This window comes from Ctenopharyngodon idella, chromosome 4 (genome assembly GCF_019924925.1).
Source record: "Ctenopharyngodon idella isolate HZGC_01 chromosome 4, HZGC01, whole genome shotgun sequence".
Lineage (NCBI taxonomy): Eukaryota > Metazoa > Chordata > Actinopteri > Cypriniformes > Xenocyprididae > Ctenopharyngodon > Ctenopharyngodon idella.
This window is the reverse complement of record NC_067223.1, coordinates 9,595,375-9,619,563: the sequence shown is the minus strand read 5'-3', so window position 1 is coordinate 9,619,563 and position 24,189 is coordinate 9,595,375. Positions and strand designations below refer to the sequence as shown.

At 36.4% G+C, this 24,189-nt stretch overlaps 1 protein-coding gene across 1 annotated transcript in view; it reads right to left on the bottom strand.

Annotated features, from left to right (window-relative positions):
• LOC127511429 (scavenger receptor cysteine-rich type 1 protein M130-like) overlaps positions 1–24,189 on the bottom strand; it is a 264,217-nt gene that overhangs the window by 168,084 nt on the left and 71,944 nt on the right. Inside the window, exon 11 of the mRNA XM_051892237.1 lies at positions 12,091–12,150. The gene's annotated coding sequence lies outside the window, so the exon portion shown is untranslated. The remainder of the gene's footprint in view (positions 1–12,090; positions 12,151–24,189) is intronic.

Sequence of the window (24,189 nt, the reverse complement as noted above, 5' to 3'; positions counted from 1 at the left end):
TTGTTTTTTAGTCTTATAATGAATAAATAAATAATGTAAACACACACACACAATACATATATATATATATATATATATATATATATATATATGTGAAATTTATTTATTATTGAAGTCAACATTTTAAAATCAACTTCTTTAAAAATTAAGCCAATATGGAAGCACAAAAAATCTTACAAAGATATGAATTTGAATATGTAAAATACTTTACCTGAGCAGATGACTCCAGCATCTTTACTATGATCACAGGTGTTTTTACCCCATCCTCCTGACCCACATTTCTTCAGTGTAGATTCAGATCCAGTACACATGACATTACTCATCCAGATTTGTCCTGATCCTGGTCCAAAATGAGCACCACTCAGAGCATCTACAGGTTCTCCACAGTCCAGCTCTCTACACACCACTGCAGCATCAGCCAAATCCCAGAAATCATCACACACTGTTCCCCACTGACCTCTATGAAGAACCTCCACTCTACCAGCACAGCGACTGTGACCACCAACCAACCTCACATTCACACCGTCTAAATATTAAGCAGTAACAATGAGAGAGATGAAGGGATGAGAGTTTAATTCATAACATTACAAAGTGGGACAATTGGCAAAGTGGAACACAACATATGTCTGAATATGTAAAAGAATAAAAGAATATTTAAAAGAATTCAAGTTGAGCTCAATCAACATCACAGTTATGCTGATTAGCACAAAAAATTCATGCTGACTCCCTATTTTTTATTAAAAAATTGAGAGTTTAAGGACAAAAATGTGAAGCTTATAATTTTATAAAAGCACTTTAATCAATTATCCTAAAATGCATATATTATTTCAGCTGTAAATACTTTAAAACATTATTACAGTGTTTAAACCATTACATTGTCATGGAAATAAAGTTGTAAAACTGTATATAACTTTGCACAGAAAAGGTTAGTAAGCAGTGTTTTTTTTTTTTTTCCACACTAAAATCATGTTAACACACATATTGTTTACGTGTTGTTTCTATATTATTGAGAGAGCGAGTATTTTTAAGATTACGGACTGGCCCCAATTTCTTCCATTGTAAATGTCTCACTGTAACCCAGTTTTGTTTTTTTTAAAGGAGGGACAAGTAGAAATTTATTTTTGTGGTAAACAAAATGATGCCTCAAATGATGTTGATTGAGCTAAATTAAACCTGGTGTATTCCTTTTATATTTTTTTCCCTCTATATAGTTCTTCTGCAGCTGAGCTCTTGGTGTTGTGTAAGATCTAACATGGTAACCCTAAAAGACCTTAGGGTTTTTTTTTTTTTTTTTTGTCTTGTTTGTCATGATCACAACTTAATTTTCTTGTGATCTTGACATAACATAATATAGCATTTATGCTGCTGGATTGTGAATGAGCGATTGATTTTTTATTCTTCTTTTTTTGTTTTTTGTAAAAATGTTCATGGGACTTGCTCACATGCTAACATGTCTGTCACTAATATCCAAATGAATGTTTATCAAATCAGAACTCCAAATATATGATTAATTTTACTGCCACCCAGCTCAAGGGACTGCGATGCCTGCATGATTATAGAATGATGTTTGAGACATGACGATTGAAAAAAGGTGAGCAGTGTATGATTTAATTAATTATTTATTTATTTATTTATTTATTAGATAACAGAAGATTGAGACATTCAATGTTGATATCGCTTGAAAAATTAAATTGTGATCACAAGACAACAAGACAAAGAAAAAAAACCACAATAATAATGAATTGCCTCTTACGGTTTCCTTAAACAACAAATATTAACATTATTTTTGGAATGAATCATAAGAAGACCATCATGTAAAACTTATTTATATCTCTATATAAATTGGAGAGAGAGAGCGAGAGAGAGAGAGAGAGAGAGAGAGAGAGAGAGAGAGAGAGAGAGAGAGAGAGAGAGAGAGAAATTGCCTGTTAAACACAGGAGCACATTCAAAATATTGTAACAATGCATTTACACGAGTATCTAAAAAACACACATTACAGTATAGTTTAATTTTAAGTGCTAAAATAACAGTCTGACCCCTTTATTTCTAAATAAATAAATTACAATAGGGTTTCAGCACTATGTGCTTGAACCCCTAAAAATCTCTTTAACTTCATGTGTACTTACCAGCTGTGATGAGTTTTACAACTGTAGTCAGTAAAATGAGTGTCAGGCATCTCTCCATCTCTCTCTGCTTGATTAATTCAACATCCAGTTCAAGCTTCTCCGCACTGATGATACAGAAGTACAGGCATCCTCTCACACCCCTTAATGAGAGAGAAAGAGGTCCAACACCCTCCAATCACACTCGCTGTTACCTTATTAGACACAACAGAGGAAATCATCAAACAACTTCAGTGACAAATCAGACGAGGCTTTTATGATTTTTTCCATATATATCAAAATTGTCAGTGCTGATGAACTCCTCCCCACACACACACACACATACACACACACACACACACACACACATACACACAGACAGGAGACAGGAAACTCTCCAGTTTATTTACAGCATCAAAGCCTAACACCTGCAGAGACGAGATAAAAGCACTGATAACTAACTGTAAATGTCCTAAACACTGTCTATTAGTGTATACATATATTAGCATGATATTAAAATGTAATAAACTAAACTCTGTAAAATGAATACTCTTTTACAAAACCATTCAAGTAAATGTTTACCAAGAGCACAGCGCACAAGCACTTATTATACTGACAGGCAAAAAAAAATAATAATAATTTTATGAAACATTTTATCTATATCTTAAAATAATTCCTGTAACTAATGTGAAATTTACTTAATTGCACAAAAGCGTTTTCTTTCAGGTGACCCAGAAAAAAAAAAAAAAAACACATAATTTTCAGTGAAAATGAATAAAATAATATTTTAGATTCCTCAACTACATGTTGTGTGTATACATACATATTATATATATATATATATATATATATATATATATATATATATATATATATATATTTGCATATCTTAAATGTTAAAGTGAAAAAGATTAAGAAAAAAACAAATATATTAAAGAAACATATACGTAAGTATATTCTCATTTATTTATTTAGCATGCACGTTTAAGTGAGATACAGAGAAACAACAGTGAATGAGTGGTTTAAAGTTGAACAGTCGTGATTTGAGGTCAGTAAGATTTTATCTGAAACAAAAATTTTACTCAGCAAGAAGGGACACATTGTTTAAAATGACAGTAAAGTCATTTATAATGTTACAAAATATTATTTCGGTTTCAAATAAACGCTTTAAACTTTCTGTTCAAAGAATCCTGAAAAAAATACTTAATATTTAATTCATTATTCTGGTTGCTTCCAATTCCACACACACACACGCACGCACGCACGCACGCACGCACGCACGCACACACACACACACACACACACCCCACTCAAACCTTCCATAGAATAATCTTTCATAAATTTCAGCAAGGTTGAAGCGATCGATGAGTGTGTGGTATCACCCACTGGTATTTTCCTCATAAATGCTCTATGAAGGCATCATTTATGTTGTTGGAATGCAGTGGGCTTATATAGGCCTATTAAAAATATGAAACTCACTGACAGAAGGCTGCTTTCAAATGCTCACATGCTCTTTGTGAAGAGGACTCGTGAATGCGGCTGTTTGTGACTCCGTTTAAGTGGTTAAATGTACTTGCATCTCAAAATGCTTTTATGATGTGAAATTAATGTAAATGGTCAGTTATGTCTTAAGGGACTAGACAGGACAAAACATCTTATATTTCAAAAGAGATCTGTGCATTAGTGTGAAAGCAGCTTATTAGATCTCCAGCTGTCTGATGTCATCAGTAATAATCAAACAACAGTAAAGCTAAGAAAGAGAAACATCACTCACAGCTCTTGAATGGAAAACATTCAGATAAGCTACTCTTGAATACCGAAATCATTCTTTGTTTATTGCTTGTAATATGTTTCTTTATTACTCATTATTTATTACATGCATGCTTTTATGTTTTTAAGCTATAGCCTATTAGTTTAGCATATATTTAAAATTCTTAACATATGTTTTAATTTGCAATTATTTTAAAAAGTACTTATAATTACATATTAATTAATAAATAAAAAAAAGATTGTAAGTCAGTAAACTAATGAATCAATAAGAAAAAAAAGTAGATTAATAGGCTAATCATTTTGGAATCTGATTATGACTTTCAGAATGGGAATCGGATCGTGAGGTGCCTAAAGATTCCCGCCCCTATGAGAGACAGAGAAAGACAGAGGAGCTCACAGGATGGAAAACAACTCAAATACAGCAGGCCAGAACCTCAAAGGTTGAACAGTCGAAGATCAGATACATAGAACAAGCAGCCAAAAACACAGAGATGCTAAAGAAAAGAGAGCAAGAGTGGAGGATGAAGGAGGACCTCTCCAGCTTCACCGTGGGATGTTTCTTTTAGTTTTAAATTACGTAAATTGTACATTGTTGTTGTATCGAGGCTTTGAGACTTAATTCAAATGAAAATCTGTTTCAGTAATAGTCAACTGGCAAAAAACGTTTTAAAAAAGTTTTCACTTAAAGGGTTAGTTCACCCAAAAATGAAAATTGTGTCATTAATTTCTCACCCTCATGTTGTTCCACACCCGTAAGACCTTTGTTCATCTTCAGAACACAAATTAAGATATTTTTGATAAAATCTGATGGCTCATTGAAGCCTCCACTGACAGCAAGATAATTTACACTTTCAAATGCCCAAAAAGGTACTAAGACATATTTAACAGTTCATGTGACTACAGTGATTTATCCTTAATGTTATCAAGCGACAAGAATACTTTTTGTGTGCCAAAAAATCAAAATAACTGTTTTATTCAACAATATGAAGTGATGGGTGATTTCAAAACACTGCTTCATGAAGATTCGAAGCTTTATCTTTTGTTTCGTATCAGTGGTTCGGAGCATGTATCACCCTGCGTTCCATTCGGAAGGGCTCATCCCTATGCCCTAATCCCTTCAAAGTGTTTACCCTCCGGAGTGAGAGCTGCGAAGGGATGAAGGGTGTAGGGGTCAAAAAGACTCTTCTTTTGGAACGCGCTTCTGTGTCATCTTAACGAGACAATCAAGGATGCGCCTTCATCTCACATTTTGTATGCTGATTGACCCCTAAAAAAACATGCTCTGAACGATGAGTAGATTGCGCAAGCTGTGCCTTTTATTTAACATTAGATTATTTATTTATTTATTATTGGTTTATCACACCATATTATATATTGTGCCTATGTATTTGAAATACTATACATATATTTATAGGTAAAATCGAACTCCGAGCCTCCCGTACCCATTCTGTGACGTCAAATAACTTCCCTGTGCAAAGGATCATGGGGGCCCGAAGTGTCCATCAGTTGTACCTCTTTTATTCCGAAGGTCCCTTTGAAGTGGCCAGTTTTGAGCACTTCGGTTTGGAAAGACCCTTCAATATGGCGGCCATTGTGATTGTTTTCACTCCGAATTGCCCTTCAGAGGATGATATATATCCCGTTTGAACGCACCGATAAACTGCCAAAGTCAGTGATTCAGTAAACGAGGCTTTGTTATGTCACAAGTGTTTTGAAAATTTTCTAAATTTCAATGGTTCACCACTGGGGGGCGTGACTTTGGCAGTTTGATACACGCTTATACACATTTTTTGTAATATTCAGTAATCTTTTTTGGGTGAGACAAGTAATTGTTGCATCCTAAAATATAATGCAATTGAGTTCTTATTAGGACAGTTCTTTTCTATTGGTGTAAATGTACAACTTCACAGCCACTGAATAACATTTATGCAAACATCATTTAACAACGTTTTCATATTTAATGGATGTTCAGAAAACATTTTTGTGCAAGACATTGTAACTATCATGTTTTGTCACTGGAAGACTCTCCTACATTCCTCAGAAAGAGGAAATAAATAGTTAAGTGTAGAAACATTTAACCCTGACTCTGATTCATAACACTGAACTGTGGAAATCATGACAATAAACAATGTTTAGAAATTATAATATTAGCAGTAATTCTGTTGATCAAGATTGTGTTAATGACCATATTTAAGTAGTTTATCAGAGAGTATTGAAATATTGAATAGAGAAAGGCAACTCTACAAGTATTGTGTCAAAATTTTGCCAAATATTTTAATTTTGTTAACTTCATTAAAACAAATGTCCAGAAGCTGTAATGAACAGTGGCAGTAGGCGTGGCAGTTTCTCTCTCATTGTTTGACTCCTCCACATCATCATAGTCTGCATTTAAAATAAATAAATAAATAAATAAATAAATAAATAAAATTCAATGTTGTGATTGCATCATTATTTCAAACTGAGTTTACTTAAACCAGCAAATGACTATTCAAATTATTTATAATTTTGTGTCTTTAAACGTTATTCTAAAATATGTTATCATTTATTAAATAATGAGGTGTGTTCAAACTTTTGACAGTATATTAGATAAATATAGTGGTGTGGGCAATTCAGTTTCAACTCATGAAGGGATCAATTCAGAAATTTTGAGTCTTAAACTCATAATACAATATATTTAAGTGTAGGAATCATAAAACAAAAAGGTTAGTCCTACCTAACAAGTTTCTCAAATCTTCAGTGATACTCCACACATTATCATACTCCTCCTGATCCCCCTCTTTACACATGTAAAATATATAATTTAATACAGCTTGTGTCATTGATGTCATTGATCTCTTTCCCTTATCAAATTAAACCTGAAGCCATGATGATTCATTAATCATAATTAATCATAATTCTCTGGTGTCCACTACACACACACACACACACACACACACACACACACACACAGCTCTTAAATATAACTTTAAGCTAATAAAATAACATTTTATCTGAACTTGTCTTCACCTTAAAGAAACAGGGTGTATAAAGAGCAAAACAAAAACCCCACCTTTTTCAGTACCATAGGTCTGTCCACTGGTAATGACATCATCATAGTCCTCTGATGTGTCATCTACAAATTTAACATGAAATCAGTGCCATCAAGCTCAAAACAAACTTGAATATATATATATATATATATATATATATATATATATATATATATATATATATATTAATATGTAGATTGTAGAATTACAGAGAGAGAACTTCCACTACAGTACAGAAGTGAACCAGCATTTGAATTTGTTTGTGACTTTCAGTCAGCGTTCTGATGTAGAACACAGAAGCCTGCACCGTCTATACACCGTAAACATGTAGGAGACTGACAGGGGAGAGACGAAATTGTTGAATAAAATCATCTTTTGTTTTATTTTTGTGCACAAAAAGTATTCGTGTCACTTCATAACATTAAGGTTGAACCACTGTAGTCACGTTGACTATTTTAACAATTTCTTTACTACTTTTCTTGACCTTGAATGTGATAATTATGTTGCGTTCTATGGGGGATAAAAAAAAAAAAAAAACTCTCGCATTTCATCAAAAATATCTTAATTTGTGTTCCGAAGATGAATGAATGAGGGTGAGTAATTAATGACAGAAATTAAATTTTTGTGTGAACAAACGCTTTACACTGCCAAATACACATGGTTATGTCAAAAACACACAAAGTTCACATAAAAACAGTCTGTTATGTCGGTGAACGTAAACAGTGGGGACAGAAATCGCATGTGTATATTAGATCTGTGGCTCATTCCTTCAAAAATAAAATGAATCCACTGCGTCTTCACTGGATCAGATGTCAGGAATAAATGAAGACTGCTATGTTCAGTGATGGGTGCTTTTGAGATGCGCTTTGTGAGGCTTCAAAACCTTTGCAAATCATTTGTTCTGAATCAGTGGTTCAGAGCTGATACTGCCAAAGCCACATGATTTCAGTAAATGAGGCTTTGTTACATCACAATTGTTTCGAAATGTAAATGGTTTGCCATTACGGGTCATGCTCTATGTTAAACTCATGAACTAGTGTCTGTATGGTTTTTACCTGATTTCGGATCAGTTTTATATATTTGTAGAAATTTAATGACACATTTGTATAATAAAATGAAGATTTGTATTTAAAAGTCTTTTACTGGTCTGACGTCACTTTGTACAGAATCTGCTAACGGCTTGTTCTGAGACACTGCTTTTGATTTATGGGGATTAAAAAAATGAATGGATGGATTTTTATCTTTATAGGGTGGTTGTGTACACACACTGCCAACACACATTTATGTTTAAACCATGTAACAGGGAATTTTGCATAATAGGTCCCCTTTAAAGTGCTGACAAAGTCACCCAGCTGTAATGAGAGTGAATGTGGGAAACACAAAGTCTGACACCTGCTGAGAAGAGATGACAAACACTGACAATGACCCTGGCTTGAGGAGCACTGGGTGTTAATGATATGCTAAGAAAGAGAGACATAAAGGACAATATGTGAACAATCTGTGAACACTCCCCACCACAAAGTTAGTCTGTTTTTAACTCTTTAATAGAAAACATGGACATTTAAATTGGACATTACAAACAACAATTAAATTGGAAGCAAATCTAAAACAAATACACGAAACAAACAGTGTCTCCATTTTAAAAAGCTCTGTTATAAACACTGAAGGTTTCAGCTCAGAGTGCATGTCACGTGTTTCTGACAGTCAGAAACTCCTTCTGCAGAACATAAAGTGAACATGCTTTTCTGATAATTGCTCACAGCTGCTGTTTGTAAACTTGTTTCCCAAAGTAAATTCCAACAATTTTTAGCAAAATATAAAAGTCCACCAGCAGTGGGTCTACATTTAAAAGGAATTATATTTTTATAAGTTGAAGGTGCTGTGAAATGTTAAAGACTGTGGTGGTGGTGACTTAAAAGTAAAGAACTCATAAAATTGTTTTTTGTTCTCTCAAATTTCTAAGGCTACATGATAGAAATGTATAGCAAAAAATAATAATAAAATAAAAATAAAAAAATCCAGAAAAAAAAAATTCAAACATTTTTAAAGCAATGCATTTTTATTTCCTCAGAAATTGTCACTGAATTAGAAAATTTCAATACAAAGTGCAACTTAAAACATTGCTGGACTGCAGGTAAAACATACAGTATACAGGATGATCTTAAACACTTTTCAGACCACTTAAACACTTTGATTTGAGGCGGTGTGTGTGGTTTGAGTTATACAGCCCTTCCATGTGTTCCTGGATCTTCCTCCACATCGTCATAGTCTGTTATTAGAAAACAAGAGCAAATTCATGTATCAACATGCTTTAAAACGTATTATAATGAACACAATGTTTTCAGTCCATTTAATGATCTATTTTGACAACAGAAGCTGATAGAACAAGATAAATTGATAATATAAAGCTATTATAAAGACTAAACCAAAATAATTCTGTTAAAAAGGTGTCAATAACATACCAAACATGTCACTCAAATATTCCCCAACGTTCTTCACATCATCATACTCCTCCTGAACACCCTCTGATATAAATGTGTCTAGTATTAATTACATGAAAAAAGTCTTCATACTTTGTTACTATAATTTGATGAAAAATAAGAAAGAAAAAAAAAACTGTTCTAAAGTAAAAGTGTATAATTTTAAACCCACACCTTTTTTATCATTGGAGAACTGCCGTAAGATGATGACATCATCATAGTTTTCTGCGAAGTCATCTACAACAAAATAATAATTAAATGCTGTACATATGTATAATTAAATACACATACACACTATATATATATATATAGAGAGAGAGATAGAGAGAGAGAGAGAGAGAGAGAGAGAGAGAGAGGTGAGAGAGAGAGAGAGAGAGAGAGAGGTGAGAGAGAGAGAGAGAGAGAGAGAGGTGAGAGAGAGAGAGAGAGAGAGAGGTGAGAGAGAGAGAGAGAGCGAGAGAGAGGTGAGAGAGAGAGAGAGAGAGAGAGAGAGAGAGAGAGAGAGAGAGAGAGAGAGAGAGAGAGAGAGAGTTGTGTTAAAACCTGTCGAAACAATTAAAAGAAATAAACCTGTAGCATGATGTCTCCATTCAGGAATAATTAGATCATCATAATTCTCTGGTGTGTTTTGTTGCTCTACTAAATTATTTAACAGGGAAAGAGAATAAACAGAAACTAATTCACAGGCCAAATAGGTGATTCTATTAAGTGAATTTCTGTGATCAGTTAACAAACTCACTGACCTGTTGGTCCTTCAGTGGTGGTTACATCATCATAGTAGTCAGCATTCATTCCTACAGCAGATTTTGCTTTTGAAAAGAAAATAGGTAACACTTTATAATAAGGTTGTACTAGTTAACATTAGTTAATGCATTAGTTAACATTAACTAACCATGAACAACACCTCTGTTCAGCATTAGTTAATGTTTGTTAACATTAACTCACGCATGTATTAATGCATCTATTCACGTTAACAGTGCAAGTAGTTAGCATTAGTTAATGAATTAGTTAACATTAACTAACCATGAACAACACCTCTGTTGAGCATTAGTTCATCTTTGTTAACGTTAACTCACGCAAGTATTAATGCATCTATTAACGTTAACAGTGCAAGTAGTTAACATTAGTTAATGAATTAGTTAACATTAACTAACCATGAACAACACCTCTGTTGAGCATTAGTTCATCTTTGTTAACGTTAACTCACGCATATATTAATGCATCTATTCACGTTAACAGCGCAATTAGTTAACATTAGTTAATGCATTAGTTAACATTAACTAACCATGAACAACACCTCTGTTCAGCATTAGTTAATCTTTGTTAACGTTAACTCACACATGTATTAATGCATCTATTCACGTTAACAGCGCAATTAGTTAACATTAGTTAATGCATTAGTTAACATTAACTAACCATGAACAACACCTCTGTTCAGCATTAGTTAATCTTTGTTAACGTTAACTCACACATATATTAATGCATCTATTCACGTTAACAGCGCAATTAGTTAACATTAGTTAATGCATTAGTTAACATTAACTAACCATGAACAACACCTCTGTTCAGCATTAGTTAATCTTTGTTTACGTTAACTCACGCAAGTATTAATGCATCTATTAACGTTAACAGTGCAAGTAGTTAGCATTAGTTAATCATTGTTAACGTTAACTTGCACATATATTAATGCATCTATTCATGTTAACAGCAGAAGTAGTTAACATTAGTTAATGCATTAGTTAACATTAACTAACCATGAACAATGCCTTTAAATAGCTTTAATGTTTTAAGGTTAACTTACTGTACGTACATTAATTTATGTAGCAGTTGACACATTTCTAACTCACCACTCACACAAAAGGTAAAAATGCCATTGTGTACCTTATCATTATTATTTATTAACAAGGCATAGATTTTGGCTGTAAGTAGATACTACAAATGTTAGTAACACATCAGTTAATGCTGAAATAGTGTACACTTTACAATAAGGTTCACAAATTCCATTAATGAATGCTTTGTTGAATGTAAGTAATGATAGTAAAGTGCATATAAACATGAACAACATATCTGTTCATGTTCCAATGGTTTCCACTTCAGAATAATGTTTAGGCCTATAGCCCAAATCAATGCCTTGTAATTAAATAATGCTGATAAGGTACACAATGGCATTTTTACCTTTAGGGTAAGATGGTGAGTTAGAAATGTTCACCTTTAGTGTGTCAATTGTTACATAAACTAATGTAAATATGTACAGTAAGTTAACCTTAAAACATTAAGGCTATTTACAGGCATTGTTCGTGATTATTTCATATTATAGTGCATTAACTAATGTTAACTACTTCCGCTGTTAACATGAATAGATGCATTAATATATGTGCAAGTTAACGTTAACAATGATTAACTAATGCTAACTACTTGCACTGTTAACGTTAATAGATGCATTAATACTTGCGTGAGTTAACGTTAACAAAGATTAACTAATGCTGAACAGAGGTGTTGTTCATGGTTAGTTAATGTTAACTAATGCATTAACTAATGTTAACTAATACAACCTTATTGTAAAGTGTTACCAGAAAAAACAAGTATATTATTATTAATAATAATAATAATAATAAAAACTTGTCTGAAATATGTGCTGTTTTTATTTCTTTAACACACATACTTTTCTGTATGTAGTAGGTAACATAATTATATTTCAGTCCTCTAACCTGAAAGAAGCTCATCAGCATCTTCATACCCAGAATGCTGTTCAGTAGAAAGGACACTTCCTGTTATGGAGTAGAACCATCAGACATGTTCACAATCACAAATCAGCCAAAATCCCCATATCATTTGGATCATATAGCACTAACCCTATATCATTACAGATAACACACAAAAGCCCTACAAATGGATCTATGTGATTTACTCCACTCACCTCTATGAATAAAGTGATTACCTTATTGATCTCCACAAATCAGACACTATGACATTTACTCACCCCTCTGAGTGAAAAGACGGTGTCTATGAGTGGGTCTGTGATAAAGCTCCTCATAAACGGCCTCAGTCGTGCTCCTGTGTCTCCTCTTAGAGAGAGCTGTGAGTGTAGACAGACAAACCTGCTGTCAGTTCACAACACATGACTGATCACACACTGAATAAGACACAATATGACAGTCTCTGGATCTCTCCTACCTCTCCTCATCACTCTGTTCTTCTGAATCAGTATAAGCAGTGGCACTAAGAGCAGTAAGAGCACAACTCCCAGTACAATCACAAGCACAGAGAGAGACGCTGCTGGAGGAGTTTGTGGAGGAGTGACTGATGTTGAGCTCACTGTCTGAGAAACTGGAGGAGAAGATGATGTTGTTGTGGCAGGAGTAGTGGACACTGACAAATCTGGCAAACAGACACATTAAAAAATAATGCAAATATTATTAGCAGTAAAATTGTGTAAAAATAACTGTTGCTCAGTGTTTTCTGTGACCTGCACAGGTGAGTCCAGCGTGCTCTTTGTGGCAGCAGTCAGTGTGGTTCTTCAGGGAGAGAGGACAGTCCCACAGGTGAATCTCTTTCCCTCTGCACTCGACTCTGTTCAGCCACACAACACCTTCACCAGCACCAAAGGCTGAATTCCTATCAGCCCTCAATGCTGCTCCACAACCCAGCTGTCTGCAGACCACCTGAGCATCGCTGATGTCCCACAGATCATCACAGACTGAGCCCCACACAGCGTTATGATACACCTCCAGCCTCCCAGAGCACCGGCCCTCCCCTCCACTCAGTCTGAGAGGAACATGCTCTAAAATCAACAGACAAGTAGACATTATTATTGGCCAACAGAGTTCTGTCAGAACAGTGACACCTACAGTGGGGTATGTGTGTGGTGTGAGATTAAATCCTCTTGGTTCCCCCAAACAAAATTACATGCATACATCACATATGGCTGTTATGATATTTATGTTCTTCTACATCAAATTAACTTACCTGAACACTGTCTCTGATGTGGAGATGTGGAGCATGACAAAAAGCTTCTAGGGGACTCATGACTCTCCTGTTCTGTAATCACAAGTTAATTCAATATTATATTTAGTGCTGTCAATCAATTAAAATATATATATATTTTTTTGTAATTAATCATGATTAATCGCACCTAACATTAAAGTTTTTAATATATATTTTTATAATAATTTCACATTTCATCTCCAAATTAATATAGAAACAACATAAAGACAGTATACATTTTAGACATTTGATCTAACAGGTAGGAAATATACAGAAATTGAATAAAGTTATCAAACACTTCACATTCTTCACTGCATAAATATTAAATCAAATATACAAACCCGATTCCAAAAAAGTTGGGACACTGTACAAATTGTGAATAAAAAAGGAATGCAATGATGTGGAAGTTTCAAATTTCAATATTTTATTCAGAATACAACGTAGATGACATATCAAATGTTTAAACTGAGAAAATATATCATTTTAAGGGAAAAATAAGTTGATTTTAAATTTCATGGCATCTCAAAAAAGTTGGGACAAGGCCATGTTTACCACTGTGTGGCATCCCCTCTTCTTTTTATAACAGTCTGCAAACGGACTGAGGAGACAAATTGCTCAAGTTTAGGAATAGGAATGTTGTCCCATTCTTGTCTAATACAGGCTTCTAGTTGCTCAACTGTCTTAGGTCTTCTTTGTCGCATCTTCCTCTTTATGATGCGCCAAATGTTTTCTATGGGTAAAAGATCTGGACTGCAGGCTGGCTATTTCAGTACCCGGATCCTTCTTCTACGCAGCCATGATGTTGTAATTGATGCAGTATGTGGTCTGGCATTGTCATGTTGGAAAATGCAAGGTCTTCCCTGAAAGAGACGACGTCTGGATGGGAGCATATGTTGTTCTAGAACTTGGATATACCTTTCAGCATTGATGGTGCCTTTCCAGATGTGTAAGCTGCCCATGCCACACGCACTCATGCAACCCCATACCATCAGAGATGCAGGCTTCTGAACTGAGCGCTGATAACAACTTGGGTTGTCCTTGTCCTCTTTAGTCCGGATGACATGGCGTCCCAGTTTTCCAAAAAGAACTTCAAATTTTGATTCGTCTGACCACAGAACAGTTTTCCATGTTGCCACAGTCCATTTTAAATGAGCCTTGGCCCAGAGAAAATGCCTGCGCTTCTGGATCATGTTTAGATATGGCTTCTCTTTAGACCTATAGAGTTTTAGCCGGCAACGGCGAATGGCACGGTGGATTGTGTTCACCGACAATGTTTTCTGGAAGTATTCCTGAGCCCATGTTGTGATTTCCATTACAGTAGCATTCCTGTATGTGATGCAGTGCTGTCTAAGGGCCCGAAGATCACTGGCATCCAGTATGGTTACGCACAGAGATTGTTCCAGATTCTCTGAATCTTTGGATGATATTATGCACTGTAGATGATGATTTTTCTCTGAGAAACTCGTTTCTGATATTGCTACACTATTTTTTGCCGCAGCATTGGGGGAATTGGTGATCGGTGATTGTTTCCACTGCATAATTTATAAAATAAATATACACTGCCCGGCCAAAAAAAAAGTCGCTGTTTGGATTTTAATAGGCAAATACTTAAGAATCTTTGAATGGATCATTCTTACTGTGATTATTATGTTTCTAGCATGTTATATGTTTGACAACGGTTCTTTTAACCCTTAAAGATGGAGTGTGTAGCTTTTCATTTGTTAAACAACCATGTAGGAAGACACATCATGGCCATATTCCAGGATGACAATGTCAAGATTCACCAGGGTTAAAATTGTGAAAGAATGGTTCAGAGAGCATGAAGAATCATTTTATCTCATGAATTGGCACCTCTGAGTCCAAACCTTAATTTCATTGAAAGTATTTGGGATGTGCTGGAGTAGACTTTACAGAGTGCTCACCTCTTACATTGGCATTACAAGATCTTAACCAAAAATTGATGCACCTCTTGATGGAAATAATATCACAACATTTATTTCCATCGAGAGGTGCATCATTTTTTTTGGTCAAGATCTTGTATTGACAATTTAAGAGGTGAGCACTCTGTAAAGTCTCCTCCAGCACATCCCAAAAACTTACACTGAGGTTAAGGTCAGTGCCAATTCAAGTGTAAAAATGATTCTTTATGCTCCCTCCCAACAATTTTTTCACAATTTGAGCCTGATGAATCAGCATAAAAAGCATTTAAGAGTGTCACAGTATGCATTAAGCAATCCACATATGTCCTGTGTTTCCTTTAATTATAAAACACTCAATTTATCGTTTGTCTAGTTTTAAACAATGCGTAATTGGTGTCAAACCCTGTAAAAGACAGCTGTGAAAAATGTTTGTCTCAGTGCAATGGCTTATCTTGCATTATTGGAAGACTTGGCAAACAATGCGCTCTGCAGAGAGCACATTTTCCAAGATCATGCTGATCTGCTTGGCGAGAGCACAGAGTGCTCTCTTTGCCATTATTGCGGTGAGGAAAAAACATAATCACATGATTTTTAAAGGGAAGTATTGTCACCATATATGGTTCATTGGAGGCGTTTCCAAATGCTAATGACCGTGAATGTGAATGAGCATGGTACTTACGCACATGTGGAATTTATCAACAATGATTGCTTACTCATGTGCATAAGAACTGTGTGTGCACGTTTGATAAATACGGATTTTCTTGTACTTAGGCATATTCTAAATTTAATTCATAGGACAAAATATAGAACCTTTTCTATGCACTGTTGATAAATGAGGGCCCAGAAGAGAAGATCCCAAACTTCTCCCCTCACTTATCTATGCATCCCCCTCTATCGACTCCCTCCTCTTTTCCCCCTGATTCAAGTCACTGAAAGTTCTCTAAGAATGCTTATATACCACATATGAGGTATCTTGTGAATCTATTGTTTTTCCCTTTCATGTTTGGTGTCATTGTAGATGTCTCATTGTGATTGGTAAAATGGTCTCAATTTCAGCAGTCACTTGTATTAGGAAAAAGAACGAAAACTTATGAGAATCCTGTTCTACTTTTTGGGTGGTGTCTCTTCAAAACCTCTGTTAATCTCCCCCCAAAACCAGGTATTTGTGTAATAAATATTTACAAGCCATTTGTTCTGGTCTGGGTATTTAAGTGAAGGTGGCAGAGCAGCCATTTGGGAAATTCTGTAGCCAGAAGACCCCCAGTGCTGGGTGAATGTCTTAAAAATACTCTCACACCACTGTGTATCCGCTATCCCGCTGTCATGTATGCATTTCTTACTCTTATAGTCGTCTTTGAGCAGTTGATGTTATGTATCTGTTATTTCTGAATTGGCTTCTAATTGTTTAATTGTGTAATCAGCATAATACTTTTTTACGTGACAAAAATGTTCTTTTTGATTCATTCTGTACTCTCCTGAAATCATTATTTCTAGTAGATTAAAGTCTGGTGTTATCGCAAATCTGTGTCCATGATAGATCATACCAAAGGCCCAATGAAAGGAGCATGGGGCAGATCATCTGGGACCTCACTGACTTAACAAGTTGCAGTTTCGTAACTATAAAAAAATTACACTTTTTGTTATGAGCAAGCAGAACGCGGCCTACTTAAAGGTAAATAGCTCACCCTGCATCCTCTGAGTAAGAATCAGAACTGATGAGTTTGTGTTTGTGAGATCCACATAACTCAGAGCGTGTGACTCTGTGCAACATTTGGTCCCTAATGAATGGGAATGAAAGTACGGGATACCCAGAATGTTCAAATATCTAAATTAATACATAACCAATAGTTATGATTAATTTCTAATTAGAAACACAATCTAAATTTAATAATCATTTGAAATGTAGTCAGATTAAGCACGGAGCTAAAGTAAAATTTAAACTTAATTTCAAAAAATTTAGTGATAAAAATAAATTAACTTCACTGGAGCTCTGAGAAGACATACACATTATACCTTTGCCCACGCCGTTGGACCAACAAAGCTATAAATGTTATGCAGTCAAGGGCAGTGAGTGATTTTCTCTTTCTCTTTTTCTAGGCATTTTGGCATAATTTTGTGTTTTTATCCATTCAAGTGTGAAAGAGAGCTCAATGTCTGAAGTGCTGTCTGAAGCGGCTTTCTGTGTGCGTGAGTCACAGACAGCGTGCCAGTACCGCACAGAGTTCTCTTTTGTCACGATTGAATGGTTTAAAAGCATTTACATGAAAAAGAGTGTGATCATATAATGTAACGCTAGCTAAAAGAAGATGTAAAAAATGAATGCTGCGTTAAGTATTTTTAAAATGTAAAACGGAAAAAAAATATCACATGAGTTAACACATTCAATTTGACAGCCCTAATTATATATATAAATGTGTGTGTGTGTAACCCTGGATCACAAAACCAGTCTTAATGGTCAATTTTTGAAATTGAGCTGAATAACTAAGCTTTCCATTGATGTATGGTTTGTCAGGATAGGACAATATTTGGTCGAGATACAACTATTTGAAAATCTGGAACCTGAGGGTGCAAAAAAAATCAAAATATTGAGAAAATTGCCTTAAAAGACCTGAAGGCATTTTTAGAGTTGTTTTTTTCTGAGTGACAAACACAAAAGTAAAAACTCATAACTCCAATACTGTAGCAAGGAGAGTCAAAAGGTAGGTATCGTTTGATAGAACACTTTTTAAATTTTTAGAAAATATGAATTACATTACAATTGGATTCTCATACTAGAAACGTCTAAGTTACTATATTGTAAACCCCGTTCCCTGAGACGTGTCGATACTGGCGCAATGGGGTCTCGCTTGGGAGCCCTATCACCTCCAAGTGGTACAAAACGAGCCAATGGGAATTGGCCAGTGAGATTTACATGCCGGGCCACACCCCTGGCATACGGGTATAAATAGGACCGGCATTCTCACTTCCATTCATGTTTTGCTGAAGACCCAAGATAGGTACCCGGCCATTCAGCGGTGACTCAAGGCTATGGTAAGGGGACGTAATGGTTACAATAGTAACCTAGACGTTCCCATTCAGTCAGTCACGTTCGACATTAGGTCGATACTGACGTAATGGGGTCAGCCATAGCAACTGAACCAAGTTTCGAGTGTTAGGGAAGAAGATGTTGGCAAGCCGTAGCGTGCCCACATGCAAGTGCTACCACAGAGTCGTAACCTTCCAGCGTCCGGAGTAAGCCCGAAGAAGTCTTCCATACCAGTGGGATGGAGAGGACAGGGCGTTACTCAGGGGATGGTCGAAGCTGCTGTGCCTTATCCCAGGGGAAGAGTCCTTTGGGACTCAATTCCCACATTTTTTTCAGCCATGACCAAAACACCAGGGAAGCGTTCCCAGTCCAAGGAGGGGAATGCTACGGAGACCACACCCTGCCCGAAGGGAGGTGGTGTGTGGAACACACATATGGACCGACCAGTGGGGCAGTAACGCATATGGAAATCTCTGGGGTAGGAACTACAGTACAGAGATGGGGCTGAGCAAAGCCGCCCAGGGAAAGACACAGGTTTACCATCAGGGAAACCATACCGTGGATGAACACATATGGGATTACCTGCAGAGAATCACATCATATGGGCATCTAGCCCAGTACAAGGGCTGACCAACCGGGCATGCACACGAGTACTGGACCGGGCGCCGCGTCTGACTACCCCAGGATGCAGGAGGAACCCCACAGGGTTCACCATCTGGGGAACTGAACTGAGGAGCAGAAGAAGTGCTCGTATTCCCTCGTCCGAGGGAAATGGCACAGCAAGCGAGAACCCGTGGCTACCTACATGTAGACAGCACAAGGGAGAAAAACGGGCCCACTCGGAGATTATAAAACCTCGCAAATGTGTTTGGTGTCGCCCAGCCCGCAGCTCTGCAAATGTCCACCACAGAGGCGCCCTGTGCCAACGCCCAGGAGAAAGCAACACCCTGAGTGGAGTGAGCTCTCAACCCGAGGGGGCACGGCTCGCCTTGGGACTGGTACGCCAAGGCGATGGCATCCACTATCCAGTGGGCCAACCTCTGTTTGGAGACAGCCTTTCCCTCCTACTGACCTCCAAAGCAGACAAAAAGCTGCTCAGAGCTTCTGAAGCTCTGCGTGCAGTCCACGTAAACGCACAGGGCGCGAACGGGACACAGCAACGCGAGGGCTGGGTCTGCCTCCTCCAGGGGCAGCGCTTGCAAGTTCATCACCTGGTCCCGGAAGGCAGTGGTGGGAGCTTTGGGCGCATATCCAAGCCGGGGTCTCAGGATAACGTTAAAGGAAGCCGGCCCGAATTCTAGGCATGAATCGCTGACCGAAAATGCTTGCAGGTCCCCGACCCTCTTAAAGGAAGCGAGCGCAGTCAGGAGCACTGTCTTCAAAGACAGATGTTTCAGCTCTGTAGCATCTGAATAGATCAAACACACACACAATTTCTCAACAACTCTTCCAACCCTTCACCCATGCCAGGCCCCGTAACGACTGGCTTCCCCATTGGGTGCTATCACCATTTGCTCTTCACCTACACTTCAAAGACAGTGTTTTATCAGGAAAACACTGATCACCAGAATCATTTGGTCTATAAAAATGGAATCTTTGACACTAATTCATTGACAATTTCTTCTAAATGAATGAACATGCATTTCCTCAGTACATTTTGTGTACAACTGCAGCGACCACAAAAGAGTCAAATTAACAGCGCAAAGTTTGTCTTCATTTTCTTCATTCAACGCAGAACTTATTGATTACAACTTCCACGCCAGCAGACCAAACCATCAAGGATTTCTCCTGAGCCTGCAGATCCGGACAGCTAAGACATTTGCAAGTATCATTTGAACACTAAATGGCAATTTAGTATTAAGACTGTGAACCCCTTTTGTTAACAAAGGTGCTTTATAGTATTGAAACTGATGGCTCGTCCAGCTTGTTATTTTTGACCCTTTCCATTGATTCATTCCCCTGTTATGATACGGTTCAAATTCATTCACACTCTCTCATGTCCTTGTACATGTGGATTGTATGTGTGTGTTTGTTAGTTTAGTGTAAGTGTGTGTATGTTAGTTTAGTTATGTGTTCGTGATTTAGTTAAATAAAACTTGTGTGCACACTCTTGCGAGTTGATTCTGATCTGCTTATAAAACCAATGTCCCTGATAATGATTCGATCACAGCTACATGCTAAGAAAGCGATATTTTTCTGTGGCCATGGAAAAATATCCTTCTTGAAAAGTTGATAGACGATCAATACTGAGTGTTCGCTGGCCGAACAGATTAATTGATTGTAATATTAACTCAGCTACATTAAGTTAATTTGATTAACTGATTCAAATATTTATAATTAATTATAACAAGTTATGATTAATTATTAATATTTCCCCTTTTAAGCTAATAAATATCGTTACAGCGCGACTGACTCAAGGGGCTTGAAGGGAGCTCTCTGTAGGCCCTCCAGGGCGACAGAGAGGTCCAAAGAGGGAACGAGGTGAGGCCTAGGAGGATTTAACCTCCTGGTGCCTCTGAGGAACATGATGATCAGGTCGCGCTTCCCTAGTGTTTAAATTGTTTATTAATCATTTACTTACACTTTATAAATGATCTTATGAACCACTGACAACTCCTAAATAACTGGTTTGTAAATAATGTAATACTTAATTTAGAAATTATAAACTGATCATTAATAAAGTATGAAAATACATTTATTAAACACATTATAGATATGCTTATAAATCAAGAACAAAGCATTTATAGGTGTATGTATAAACTGCTTACTAATGTCTATTAATGCTTTATAAATGATGAACTAACTATTTACTAATGCTTAACTAATGCTTCATAGCGTGAGTTATTCTAAAGTGTTACCTATTTTTGATATATTTACGGTAGAAAATTTACAAATATCTTAATGGAACATGATCTTTACTTAATATCCTAATGATTTTTGGCATAAAATCGATCATTTTGACCCATGCAGTGTATTGTTGGCTATTGCTACAAATATACCCGTGCGACTTACGGCTGGTTTTGTTGTCCAGGTTGTGGTTTTGTTTTTGTTTGGTTTTGTTTGGTTTTGTTGTACAGGTGCTGGTCATATAATTAGAATATCATCAAAAAGTAGATTTATTTCACTAATTCCATTCAAAAAGTGAAACTTGTATATTATATTCATTCATTACACACAGACTGATATATTTCTTTTAATTTTGATGATTATAACTGACTAAGGAAAATCCCAAATTCAGTATCTCAGAAAATTAGAATATTACTTAAGACCAATACAAAGAAAGGATTTTTAGAAATCTTGGCCAACTGAAAAGTATGAACATGAAAAGTATGAGCATGTACAGCACTCAATACTTAGTTGGGGCTCCTTTTGCCTGAATTACTGCAGCAATGCGGCATGGCATGGAGTCGATCAGTCTGTGGCACTGCTCAGGTGTTATAAGAGCCCAGGTTGCTCTGATAGTGGCCTTCAGCTCTTCTGCATTGTTGGGTCTGGCATATCGCATCTTCCTCTTTACAATACCCCATAGATTTTCTATGGGGTTAAGGTCAGGCGAGTTTGCTGGCCAATTAAGAACAGGGATACCATGGTCCTTAAACCAGGTACTGGTAGCTTTGGCACTGTGTGCAGGTGCCAAGTCCTGTTGGAAAATGAAATCTGCATCTCCATAAAGTTGGTCAGCAGCAGGAAGCATGAAGTGCTCTAAAACTTCCTGGTATACGGCTGTGTTGACCTTGGACCTCAGAAAACACAGTGGACCAACACCAGCAGAAGACATGGCACCCCAAACCATCACTGACTGTGGAAACTTTACACTGGACCTCAAGCAACATGGAGTGTGTGCCTCTCCTCTCTTCCTCCAGACTCTGGGACCCTGATTTCCAAAGGAAATGCAAAATTTACTTTCATCAGAGAACATAACTGTGGACCACTCAGCAGCAGTCCAGTCCTTTTTGTCTTCAGCCCAGGCGAGACGCTTCTGACGCTGTCTGTTGTTCAAGAGTGGCTTGACACAAGGAATGCGACAGCTGAAACCCATGTCTTGCATACGTCTGTGCGTAGTGGTTCTTGAAGCACTGACTCCAGCTGCAGTCCACTCTTTGTGAATCTCCCCCACATTTTTGAATAGGTTTTGTTTCACAATCCTCTCCAGGGTGCGGTTATCCCTATTGCTTGTACACTTTTTTCTACCACATCTTTTCCTTTCCTTCGCCTCTCTATTAATGTGCTTGGACACAGAGCTCTGTGAACAGCCAGCCTCTTTTGCAATGACCTTTTGTGTCTTGCCCTCCTTGTGCAAGGTGTCAATGGTCGTCTTTTGGACAACTGTCAAGTCAGCAGTCTTCCCCATGATTGTGTAGCCTACAGAACTAGACTGAGAGACCACTTAAAGGCCTTTGCAGGTGTTTTGAGTTAATTAGCTGATTAGAGTGTGGCACCAGGTGTCTTCAATATTGAACCTTTTCACAATATTATAATTTTCTGAGATACTGAATTTGGGATTTTCTTTAGTTGTCAGTTATAATCATCAAAATTAAAAGAAATAAACATTTGAAATATATCAGTCTGTGTGTAATCAATGAATATAATATACAAGTTTCACTTTTTGAATGGAATTAGTGAAATAAATCATCTTTTTGATGATATTCTAATTATATGACCAGCACCTGTATATATTTCAATTCAGAGATACTATTATTACTATTACTCCACTAGGTCTGAAATATATTGTTCGCTGCAAACATAATGATCTTAAATTTATTAATGATTAATTTACTATTAATAAATGTGTACAGTTGCATAAAATGGAAATACTCAATAAAGTAGGCTAACTACGTTACCTCAGATGGTTGAATGGTTGGATTCCACAACTGGAAAAATAAAACATATATAAGACAATACAACATTTACTGTAGGAGCCATACAATTTACTGGTGACTTAATTTAAAAAAAAAAAAAAAACTGTTCTATTGCGCTTCTGATTTGGCACTGAAATTCGCCAATTTTGGGTGCGTAAGATATGAAGGATTCTATGGTCCAGTTAGTATTTTCACCCCATAATGGCGGCCGCGCTACCGGAGCGCCATCTAGTGGCTGTTACCCAAAAAGTATCAAAGTGTCGCCTCTTGGGTTCTATACTCTTTGGTTCAGTGGGGGGTGATTGAGAATGAATGGGGGAAAGTCACGTGAGAGGAGGCAATGCCTCAATTGCACTATGATTGGATATGATCGGTTATGATTGGACATGATTGGTTCGTGCGATAAATCCCGCCTCTTGTTTTCGTGCGCATTCTCGTCGAATCAGCCTGAATGAAGACAGTGATGGCCTTAATGGGAAGACTAATTAAAAAGTAAGTAAACAACTGTCACTTACATATCACCGCTTTGTGTCATGTCAAAGTAAAAATCAAACTCGAAATGGCCTGAAAACATGATGACTGCAGGAGTTTTTAGTGAGCAATCAGCATGGTAAAATTAAAGGTACATCTTCGTGTCTGTGACCACTGACCAGTGTGTACATACAACCTTGATGACTGCTGAAAATAAATTGACTATTAAAAAGAAAAGCTGAATATTAGTTAATAATAATATAAATAATATATATTGTTCAAATTGTTACTGCCTTTAGTTATTATTTTGGAATAAATGTAAAAATGAGTAAAAACACTAACTTGATGAAATTTATACTTGGTTTTAATAAATAGAACATTACATAGTGTAAAAATAACAAAATAGAATTGTATCTCTCTTTTTATGTAATGTTAACTTAAAATTGTGTAACAGGGACATAAATGAGGTCTTTGCCTCCTCATTTTAAAACACCACTGATTATATATATATATATATATATATATATATATATATATATATATATATAT